Here is a 12,133-nt window from a genome sequence, read left to right on the forward strand (position 1 = left end):
CTTTGAATATTAGGGTGTCAAAGTTATATTTAGCTTGGTAGTATGTCAATTATTATGGAAACATTCGTTGTAGTATGAATATTTTCTAAATAGATTTCAAGTGAATATTAATGATATTCAATGTTCTTTGAAGGTTGGTCTATATATTTCTTGAAAAGTTGTCTTATATTTTCTATATAGATTTCAAGTGAATATCAATGATATTTAGTGTGTTGCCTTTCAAAGGCTGCTTTCTATATTTCTTGTGTTTGTCCACTTGCAGAAAAAGAAGTAGTTGTCTAATCCATTACAATGATAGCTGACTCATTTAAGACGGACAAAGAGAAACATGAAGACAGTATAAAACTATGTATGATCATAAATTTCTACTTGTGAGCAAATCAACATAATCTCACAATTTTCTAACATAATACGAGGAACATTGCCAAAAGTCCAAAAGTCCTTCCAAAAGAAGTTAAAAGAATGTATAAAAGTATTCAACGTTGGAGGATCTTAGATAGTCATTGCGTTAAGCACAACACACCAGGTGTAAGCTGGCTTTGGAATCATTTCCTAGCAAGATGGGAATCAAACCCTTTAATTCCCACTCATTTTCTTCATCCTTTTTTTGATGATGGCCATCTAGCACAAGGTTTTGGTTATTCTTCTTTTAATAATATAAGATTTTCTACAACTTTTTGTAATGCAAAATTTGTTTTTGAATTCAATTGTGTTATATGTTTTTTTAGTATAATGTTTATGATCATATTATATGATCCATCATCATGAATTTGTTAATGAATTCAATTGAATATGCTTTTTAAAAATCAACATGTAGGATCACACTCTATGATCCATCATCAGGATGATAGATCGCAGATTGTAAAATGTTGATGCTAAAAACAATACACATTCAAAGCCATAAACAAATTTTGCATTATTCTTCATTTGTTACAAAATTACAAATAAGTATAGCATAATGTAATTTTATTTATTTTTGCATATTTAGATTATTATAAAGGTTGATAATGATGATCAAATTACTGAAAACTGCATGAGAGCGATCATAGCATGCAATTTTTTATTTTCACACAAATGTGTACTTTAGTGTTATTCTATGTAGAGAATAGTTGTGTCCCTAGCACAAAAATAGCCCATTAAAGACATCACCTCTTTAGAAAAATCTCTCGTAATTGTTTACAAGATTAATGTGCAATAGCTCCAAGGAATACTATCTAATGTTCCAATCTAAAATTTGAGTGTCTATAATTGACTATGGACCAAGGTCATCTATGTATGAGTTATAGAGTTTAATCATGTATATTTATATATACATTTGACCATATTGATTATAATTTAAAAATAGAAAGCAAGTTCCACTCTTATTTTGAATTAATTAATAAATGTGGGCAATGTTGCATTCTATTATATGGATGGATTATGGGCTCGGCAAATTTTAGTAGTGAATTTATGAGGACTCAGGTCAAAGGTACTTTAGCTTCGTTTACATTTTTATTGGTGTGCTTTATATTTTGTAAATGTGTAACCAAGTATTTAGAAAACATTTGAAGTTTGAAGTAGCATGAATTATCTATTCTACCATTCCAAACATGAGAAATTTAATAAAATAAGTTCATGACACATTAATAGTTGTGAGTCTCTCTTCTTTAATTACAAAACTATTAAGGACAAGTGTGCAACTTTACTTGGTGTACTAAGAACCTAACCATTAATTATTATTAAATGCATGTTATTGATGTAAGGGCCATTTTCAACATCAAGTGGTCTTTGTCAATGGTGAGCTCGTATCACGTATCACCTATCTTCAGCACATTTGTGTCAAAGCATTTTAGAACATGTAACTTGTATATGATATAGAGATTTTATTTAGAATTAATAGGAATCATCTATCTTTCTATGTCAACTCTATTCCAACAATTAAAATGGAAGAAAGTAAATATCAATTTCAAATAAAGATTTTTGTTAGACTATACGTGACATGGAAAACTTTTTCTTACCAACAAAACCATATCCAATGAAAAACAATTAATCAAATAAAAGTTCAACTTTTGAACCAGATAAAGATTATCTTAATTACAAATCAACCACACATTTACATAAATTTCCATACTTAATGCTGTCCACGTCAAAAATGGTCAAAGAGACAAATGACTGCAAATAATTTAAAAATATATATTGCCATAAAGTTTACTTTACACTTAGCATCTATCAAAATATAATTGGACAAATCAACCGAATCTCACGTCATATTTTGCTCTGCGTCACTTGTCGCAATAGATGAGGAATCATTGGAATCTCTGAGCCAAATATTCACCATTTCACACCATGTTTGAAGTAATGGTTAACTCTAATATGACTCACATAAACCTTCTTGAATTTGCGTTACCTCGCCACCTCATTGATTCCAACGGTCACTTTGCATTGGATTGTCCCCATCACAACTTTTGGACATCTCCTCCCAATATTGGGAATCAAAATATTTTATCCTTCCAAACACAAACTCCACTTACTCTCTTCATCTTTTATCAATGGGTCCTTGCTCATGGCCATCTTGGCCCCACTTGTATGAGTATAGCTATGGACTTTATGATTCATACCCATGGAAGACATCACCTGGTTTGATAAGGCTTGAAGTTGAGAATTACTATACAATCTCGTTCAAAAAAAATATTAAAATATTTTGACGTACAAAGTCATTTTGGTTATATAATATATGAACAAAACTTTTAAGTTGAATCTTCTTTGTTAAGAGGTAAGGATTTAATAGCAAGTCTTTTATCAAATTTGTTTAAGGTACAAACCCAATTTCATTTTTTGTGTCGAAATCTTGCACCACTTAGTAAGACTTGATTCATAGTAGGCTCTTTAAGAACCTTTCAACTTCACTACAAGATCAAGGGCCCATTTATGTTTCTAATTTTATTTGTGCTTCTTTTATCTTTTATATTCCTCTATAATGAAACAATTCATGAGAAAAATAAGAACCACTAAAATCATTAAGGTGACTCACAAATACTAAAAACTAAATAAGCTCAAACAAACTCAAGAGATTGGTGAAGTTAAGATTTGGCTTCTATGAATTTGGGTAAATACTAAATGTATGGTAGCTTGATTTTCTATTTAATTTTTTTATAGAGGATTCGGACCTGCGAGGCAGCCCAACGAGGCACAAAGTGTGCAGGCTACCAACCAACAAAGGCAACCACTTGATTTATTTCAACTAAGATAGTTTTGTAATTATCTTACGATAGATTGGATTATATTATGATATATTAATTGTTAGAGTGGGGTTGTCATTGCACCAAAAGATTGATCTATCAATGCCTGATACAACCACTCAACTTATAGTACATAGGAGGCAATTAAGCCCTTGTCACGAATCCCAAGGGGAGTGCTAACCAAGTTTTCAACAATCTCCCCCTCAGTGTTATCTAAGGGTTTGAGGATTCGAACCTACGACCAAGTTGTAATACCACTTGTTAGAGTGGGGTTGTCATTGCACCAAAAGACTAATCTGCCAATGCCTGATACAATCACTCAACTTATAGTACACAGGAGGCGGTTAAACCCTTGTCACAAATCCTGAGGTGAGTGTTGACCAAATTTCAAACATTAATCTTAAATCATTTTTTTGTATTGCTATTTTTAATTGATAATTTAATTGTTATGGTGATCTATGGTTATGGCCTTCCTCATGATAAGTTAATTGTATCTTATTTTTATTTTAGTTATTTTGAGATATATATCAAAGGTGATTTACATATCATTTAGGGTCTATTTGGTTGTGGGAATAAGAATAGGGGAATAGGAATAGCTATTTTGGAATAGAAAATGGGGCTACGTATTCTTGTTCTCTGTTTGGTTCAGCCAATATTTGATGGGGAATTTGCGGACTCCAAAATTTATGTTTTCTAAAATAAATAAAAGTGGAATAGGAATATGTATTCCAATAACACCTATTTGGGTGGAATTGCAAAACCTCATTTTTGGGCCAAAATTGGAATATGTATTCCTATTATAATTTGTATTCCAATTCTGATTTGGTGCATCCAAATGAAGAATTCAAAAGTTTAAGAATTTACAAATGCCTATTCCGCTTGTATTCCCATTGCCAAATGAGCCCTTAAGGGATGGGAAACCCTTTAGGGTGCAAACATGGATTTACAATTGCAACTTATGGTTTTAAAAGTAATTAAATATCTTTTTCTTTTAACTTTTAGGTAAAAATATGCTCCTAATATAAGTGCATATGGCATAGAATGTGTTTCAGGATACAAATATTTAGTTGTGGGCAAGACTTGAAAAATCTAAACTCCTTGGGAAGGAGGTGAAAACCAATTGTCTGGATAGACATGACTAACTTGTGACTTTCCAATATCTCCTTTTTATGACCATGTATAAAGGGGCATTTCAAGTACATATCCATTCTAAATGTCCCTCATATATAGAAGCATATTTGAATGATGAAGAGTGTACAACTCTACTCTTGTTGCCTAGGTCATAGATGTGTGAACAATAAGAGTCAAGTGAGGCCATTAGAGTTCTTAGAAACAATAATAGGGTGAGGCTGATGTACATAATGTGGCACCATTTTATAAGGTGAGAATGGGTTACATAACATTCCTTAATTATAAACACCCTCTTAGTATTGAAAGCATATGTTGGGTTATTTTCTTGCATTTGTATTATTTGAAACATTTAAAGGTGGAATTACATTTTAATAAACCCTCATTTGGGATCAACCAAGAGATGAAATAAAGCATATAAAAGTACATATTGTCATATAGTAGAGGCTAGATCTAAAAAAATAAAGTCTATCATATCTTGAAAATATAAATACTTCTTTGAATGTAATTAAGTATGTTGATCCAATAACTTTTGAATTCACACAAAAATACAAATAGAAATCATGAAAGATAAAACCTTGTGTAATGGTTGTTGTAATTTTCCAAAATGCTTGAGAGACAAAAATGACTTGAAAAGTTGAATAAATGGATTCTTGCACTATGAACTTCTTCCTTGATGGTAGAATCCTTTACTCAACCTTCAAATAGGGAAAGAAGCTTGATTCATGGATAAGCATGCCTTGAAGAAAACATGGAATGCTTGAATTTGAAAATTTAGTAGAGTTCTTGAATTCTAACTTGATTTATGAATTCTTGATGTCCAAATGAGAAGCTTGATAGGATAATTTTATAGCTCACACAATGCTTTAGAGCTTTAAAATTGGAGGATGACATAAATGGAAGTAATCATATTAGTCCACAAGATAGGTTCGTGGTTTCAATTTGCCGCCAAACATCAAAGAAGTTGACGCCTCTTCCCACTTATTTTGCATAAAATCAAAATCATAGATCCCACATAACAATGGGATTCAAACTCTAAGCTATAGTTGATTAGGAGGTCATAAATAAGCACCAAGTCCACAAATAGTAAGACAAGGCCAATGTTGGATAATAAATGATTAAATTGGAGCAATAAAAATGGTCATGTCTAGAAATAAAGGTGCGCGTTGATTGAAATAATAAAATAATCATATTTGATTTTAGGTGTTCATTAAGTACTACATGGGAAGTCTCACCATGCATGTTGAAATGAGAACACAGTAAGATGGGTGCTAAGTAATCATAAAATTGTACATGTCCATAAGGTGTTTACAACTTATGATGATATATGTATCCCCCACTTTAGTGTAAGTGTGAAATCACCTCATACTCATACTAAATGAAACAAGGGAGAAAAAAAAGAGAAAGAAAAGATCATGAGAAAATTGAAAAGAGATTTAAGACATCACTAAGCCTAAAGATGCAAGCCCCCAAATGAAGGATCTTAAACCATACAACCATGAATCCAATAGTCTAACAAGATGTACTATTCTAAGTGATCCACAAGAAAGAGGAGAAAATAGTAGAATGGCTAGCAAGTTGTGTTGTGTCATTTTCTCCCATCCTAAGAGAGGAAATTGGAATTTATAGTCTATAATTTGTTTTATGCTAGTCAATTTTACCTTGAAGTTACTTTTTCACAATCCAAAGAAAAGCATTGTCTTCTTATGAAATTTTTCAAAAATGGAATAAGTCCTATGGATAGAATAGTCTTTCCGTCAATCTATAAAAATGATTAGTCTTAAGAAAAGCATAGTCTCCTTAGGGATTGATAAAAAATATCACTTCTAAGGAAAGAATTATATCATTAGGGATAAATGAAAATGATCAATATAAGGATATATAAAAGAGATCAATCCTAAGGAAACTATGTAACATCCTAGGAATTTATAAGGTAGCATAATGTACAAGGAGGCAAGATACATACCCCCCTCCTTATGATGGTGATATGGGACTATGGTGACATAATAATAAAATAAGGATACCTTTACTTCTATATATATATATATATATATATATATATATATATATATATATTGTTGGCATTAAGCTATTATTTCCATTAGTGACAACACTTATCTGTATCTGTATAACTACCGAGCTCATCACTCAATCTACAATGTATACCGAGCATTCAGTGGTTACCTTGTACATTCATCACTTAAGCAATTTACACCGAGCCTTGCAGTTCACACCGAGCATTCAAGTGTTAACCGAGATGAGTATAGCTACCGAGTGAATCTGCAATCCAATAGTGTCTACTAAGTTTACAGTGTTCACCTAGCTTCGCAGTTTTTACTGAGTGATGGAAGCACAATGCCTATCGAGTGATGGAAGCATAGTGTCTACCAAGTGATGGAAGCATAGTGCCTACCAAGTGATGGAAACACAGTGTCTACCGAGTGATGGAAGTTTAGTTTTTACCAAGTAATACTATATCCACCAAGTCTCCAATGGTTACTGAGTTCAGAACTATGTCTAGTGATTAGTATGGACCGAGCCTTCACTTCTACTGAGTGCATGACGATGCTGAGTAATGCAGTGGATGCCGAGTATCAGAAGGTCACCGAGTCAGTTCAGTGAACCCAAGTTATTTACTGTTTGGCCAACTCAATAATATTTTGTTCACTTTTGTTTTAAGCTAACCTTGCAATTATAATTATTGGAATGGTATATATGTAATGTATTATATCATTTGCAAGATATATGTGTGGATTAGAGTATCAAGAGAGACATGTAATGTTTGAGAAGTGTAAATGTGAATCAATAGAAGAGAAGAGTAAGCAACAAGGTCTACAAGAAGTAGTAAAGATTTATCAGTCACAAGAGGTGATCTATACATCAAGGATCTAATCAACAAATCAAGTTTGTAAGTAGATCCATTGTTTCATCCTAACAGGTGAATCAATTTTGTAAATCCTTTAACAGGGTAGACTTAATAGTCTTTGTATAAATCTCTTAACAGAGTGCATACTTAAGTGTATGTTTGTAAATCCTCTAACAAGGTGGACCTAGCAATCCTTTATGCTCCTAATAGGGCAGATCACCAGAAGTGGTCAATGTAAGCCTTAACAGGCCAACTTCATATTGCAGTAACAAATTTTTATGGGTATCATCCCCACCCTAGTTTTACTTTCTATTTGGAAGGTTTCTGGGTCACCAAATCACTGTGTAAATGTGTTATGGATGTTTGATTTCTCATATATGTAGTAGATTAGATGAATGAATGGTGAATATTTTAAAGTGCTAAATTGTTTAAAGTTTTGAAGTTACTGATTCACCCCTCCCCTCTTAGTAACCTATCATATCTTGAATATTTCCAACAATTGGTATCAGAGCTTTGTGGTTCTCAGGATAAAGTTTGACAGCTTGAGCAAAGATCAAGGACAATGGAGATATTCAGACTTGACAAAGCTATTGAAAATGAAAAGTTAGATCTGGAAATGGCCATGGCTCAACTCAAAGTAGCTAAGGAGCATCTTTCTCAATCCTTGAAGAGAAGGAAGGAACTTGCAAGACAAATGAATGATCATCAGTATGTTGAAGAAAAGATTGAAGACCTTTTACCATGATAAGTAGTTCAGATGAAGCTAATGAGGCTATCAAGGAATTTCTAGCAAATAATGGTTCTCTGCAGGAAGAAGTAAGAAAGCTTAAAAGAGAACAAGAAATTCAATCAATCAGGCTATGTGAAGTTTTGGAACAGAGAGACAAGGAAAATGAAGACTTAGAGGCAAGAAATAATCAAACCCTTCAGCATGAAGATCTTGTAAATCAACTATCTAATGCAAATGAAGAAATTATGAATATGAGATCTGAGAATGAAAGCCAAAGGAATGATTTAATCAATGAAAGCTTAAAAAGTGACTTGAGATCTGAAAGACAAATCAATGAAAGTTTGAAAAATGACTTGATCACTGAAAAGCAACTCAATGAGAGAATGATGAAATCTCAAGCAGACATGACTCAATTAAATCAGCAAAGTGAGCAAAATCTTCATAGACAAAAAGGCAAAGCTGGACTTGGTTACAAGTTAGAAGGTGAAACCTCCAAAAAAGGTGCCCAAAGGAATCAAAGACCTACTTGCAATCACTGTGGTAAGCTAGGTCACACATCAAATAAGTGTTGGAACAATGGAAAAGGTAAATTCAATGGTAAATGCTACAATTGCAGTCAGCATGGTCATAAAGCTAATGAATACAAGGAGAAACTAAAATTTGAAGGCAATTGTCACAAATGCAAGAAGCACGGTCACAAGGCATTCCAATGCAGATCCAAACCATTCAATCCAGCTGAACAACTTGTTAAAGCAATCTTTGGATGGGATTACAATACCTAGTGCAGATGTCATTATTGTGGAGAATATGGACACATTGGCAAAGACTGCTCAAGGTATCACTTGAGGAAAAGAGACACAACAATAAGATGTTATACATGCACTAAACTTGGTCATATAGCTAAAAACTACATGAATATAGGAAGAGTTGAAGATGAAAAGAAAGCTAAAGCTGAAAACATTCGGAAGAACATGAGGCAAAAGTGGATTCCAAAATCTACCAAGGAAGATAGTTCAAATGATGGAAATATCACTCAAGAAGTGGGTGACTCCATCATTTCCAATTAGATTCATAAAGGACCTAGAACTGTATCATCAAGCTATATCTAGAGTAGTTTCGAATGCAAGAAAGCAAAACGATCAAATCAGTATTCCAGATACATAAAGATCAAAGCATATCTATTATCGAGTTACATCTACCGAGGAAAGTCGGTTGAAGACCTTACCAAGATAGGTCGGGAGCAACAAAAGTTTTATTCAATCACTGTGTTGCAAGCTTCTATCGAGCAAGTAAATGATAGCCTATCAAACACTATGTCATCTCATCTACCTTTGTACCAAGCATTTATGGAAAAAAAATCGTCAAAAGGGTAGAATTCGATTTCATTCTTCATTGTGATTTCAGAGCTAAGAAATTTCAAGTGAATTCCAAGCAACTCCAAGCGATTTCAAGTGATTTTAAAAGTGAAAAAACTGTTCAAAATTTTCTTACACTTACCGAGAAGCAATGGCATCTAGAGTAGCAGTGGCACCAAGGAAAAAGGAGGTTCAGAAATGCTAGTAAAGGGTATAGAATGGAAAGCGCCCAACTTCAAAATTGTTCCAGCCATTGCAGAATCACTCGACCCGAATGGAGCTCAATCGCAAATTCCACCTAAGGTACTTCTTATCAATGATATTCATACTCATTCCAAATGTTCTGTTCGAAAAATTGGAAACCTAGAGATGGACAATGCCCTAGGAGAAATGAGTGTAGATGGCTCTCTAAAACCCAAATACAAGCATCTTGAAACCAAAGGCTTGACTCATATATCACATATTCCTAGAAGCTTCCAAAACAAATGGATTAGGTATATTCTGAGTTGGGTGCACAATGGGCAACTATGGTTAGAGAAGCCAGTGTTAATTACAAAGAAGATGATTAATAAAATCATGGGTCTCCCTATGCTCAACAAAGAAAAAACCATCAAAACCCTAGGTCGGGAGGAGTTACAAAAGCAAACCCTAGCCGAATGGGATGGTAGAGATTTAAAGGTTACCACTGTATCAAATGTCAAACTAAGATTTTCCATTCATGTCATTGCCCACAAAATCTATAGCTCTAGTCGACTGAATAGTGTACCTTGTGAAGCTATGGATTTGGCCTTCAAAATTGTGAAGAAGAACTTTGAATTTGATCTGTCAGAATTATTGTTGAGACAATTGAATAGAAATATGGATAGTATAAGGACCTCAAAGAATAATCCTTGTAAATTTGGCTCTCTATTGATCTATTTATTTTTCTATGTTAAAAAATTCTTTCCATCAAAAGGAACAATTGTATGGAGAAAAGACATTCCCATTCTTTATCAGATTAATGAGTTTGTAGCAAAAATGGGTGAAAATTTTGATAGCATCATGGACAGTTATTTTGAGGATTTCAAGGAGAGAATGAATAAAAGGTTCTGGATTCCACCAAAATTAGTTGAAGACTACAGAGATGATGTATGCTTTATGGTTGACTGTGATAAGGTATACATTTAGGCAGTTAGACCCCAAGTTGCATGGGTAAAACGTCTTCCTTATGAGGTAAATATTGATGAGGCCAGGGATATTATTGAAGCACTGGTGAATGAGCCAGTAGACCTGAGGCAACCAATCTTTGAAACTTATGATGAGGCAAAGGCCAGAATTGAGCTTGAAATCAAGCTACCCCAAGCCATAAGCAAAGGCAAGAGAAAGATAGCCAAATTGAAAATTGCAACTGGTCCTCTTATGCTTACCGAGGGAAAAGGTAAGGATGAGGAAGATGATGAAGAAGAAGAAGGAGAAGAAGAAAAAGAAGAACATGAATCTGAAGAGGAACAACCAAAGAAGAAAGGTAAGGTAACTATTACCAAACCTAAGAAAAAGTCCATTGTAGTATTCTCCAAAAGGACCAGAAAAGGCAAGCAAGAACCTATATTGGTCAGACCTCCAACCACATTTGAGGAAAGGCTTAAAAAATTGGAAGAAAAAGCTGGCATCACAAATTTCAATGCATTGAAATTTGAAACAAGAACTGATGCTAAGAAAATGCAGATTGAGGAACTAGTACTCAATAAGATGGGTAAATGGAAATACTCCTCGGACCAGCTTGCCTCTCAAATCTCCAAAAAATTGTTGGAGAGATTGCAACCAAGATGGGAGTGAGCCACCCAAATGATTAAAGACATATATGAGAAATCTCTGAAGAATCTTCCACCGAGTCTCACCAGAATAGAAATAAAGGTAGCAATGAAAAATCGTGAAGGTAAAATGATGATTAGATTTCACACATGTTTGATCTTAATTAAAGACATTGAGCATGTTGTAAATGATGCAACAAACATGTGGAAGAACATCTATCATTTGCAAAAGCCCAGTGAAGATCTAGTTGAGATCAAGGATGATGATAGCAGTAACGATGATGATTTTGATAGCACTTCATCCATCATAGTTACTCCAGGAGAGTTGCATGCACTTATGGAAGAAAAAGAGGAAAAAGACAAGGAGGAAGAAGAAAATGAGGAAGAAGAAGATCCAGTTAAAATTATAGTAGAAGTGGTTGCATCCCTTCCTCACTCTCCACCAAAAACTATTACATCCACTTTGGAGATAGCTTCTGCAAGTGAGATTGTGAGCACAACAGTCACATCAATTGTTCAATCTTCACCAACCTCCTCCTAGCTCCAGGTATCTGAAACGGAGGTAACAAGCACTTCATCTACCGAGCTATCTGTCACCTCTTCAGCCATCGAGTCAACCTCCTTAGCTCCTTCATCAACAACAAGTGTACCAGTAAGTTCCACAATTTTGTCTTCATCAATTCTAGTAGGTTCTACAGTTTTGTTTTCATTAGCATCATCTATATCCACTTCCACTCCAATCAGTTCTACTATGGGTACTCTATAGAGTATGATACCATTTTTGGGAAGTGTTTCAATTTTTGATCTGGTTAATACTCCTATTGGCATTCAATCCTCAAGTCCTATCCTAGTTTTTACTGCTAGCCCTTCCATCTCCACTATTGTGTATGTTCCTAAGGTCAAACCAGTCATCACAGAAGTCAAAAAAAAGCATCCATTAAGACTTCTAATCACTAGAAAGGAAATTGAAGAAGATATTGACTTAGACATAGAGATAGTAATTCCCAAGATTGACTATGAAAATGCTACAATTGAAGAGATGAGGT

This window comes from Cupressus sempervirens, chromosome 8 (assembly GCF_028749045.1).
Source record: "Cupressus sempervirens isolate cs-2001-9-10 chromosome 8, ASM2874904v1, whole genome shotgun sequence".
Classification (NCBI taxonomy): Eukaryota; Viridiplantae; Streptophyta; class Pinopsida; order Cupressales; family Cupressaceae; genus Cupressus; species Cupressus sempervirens.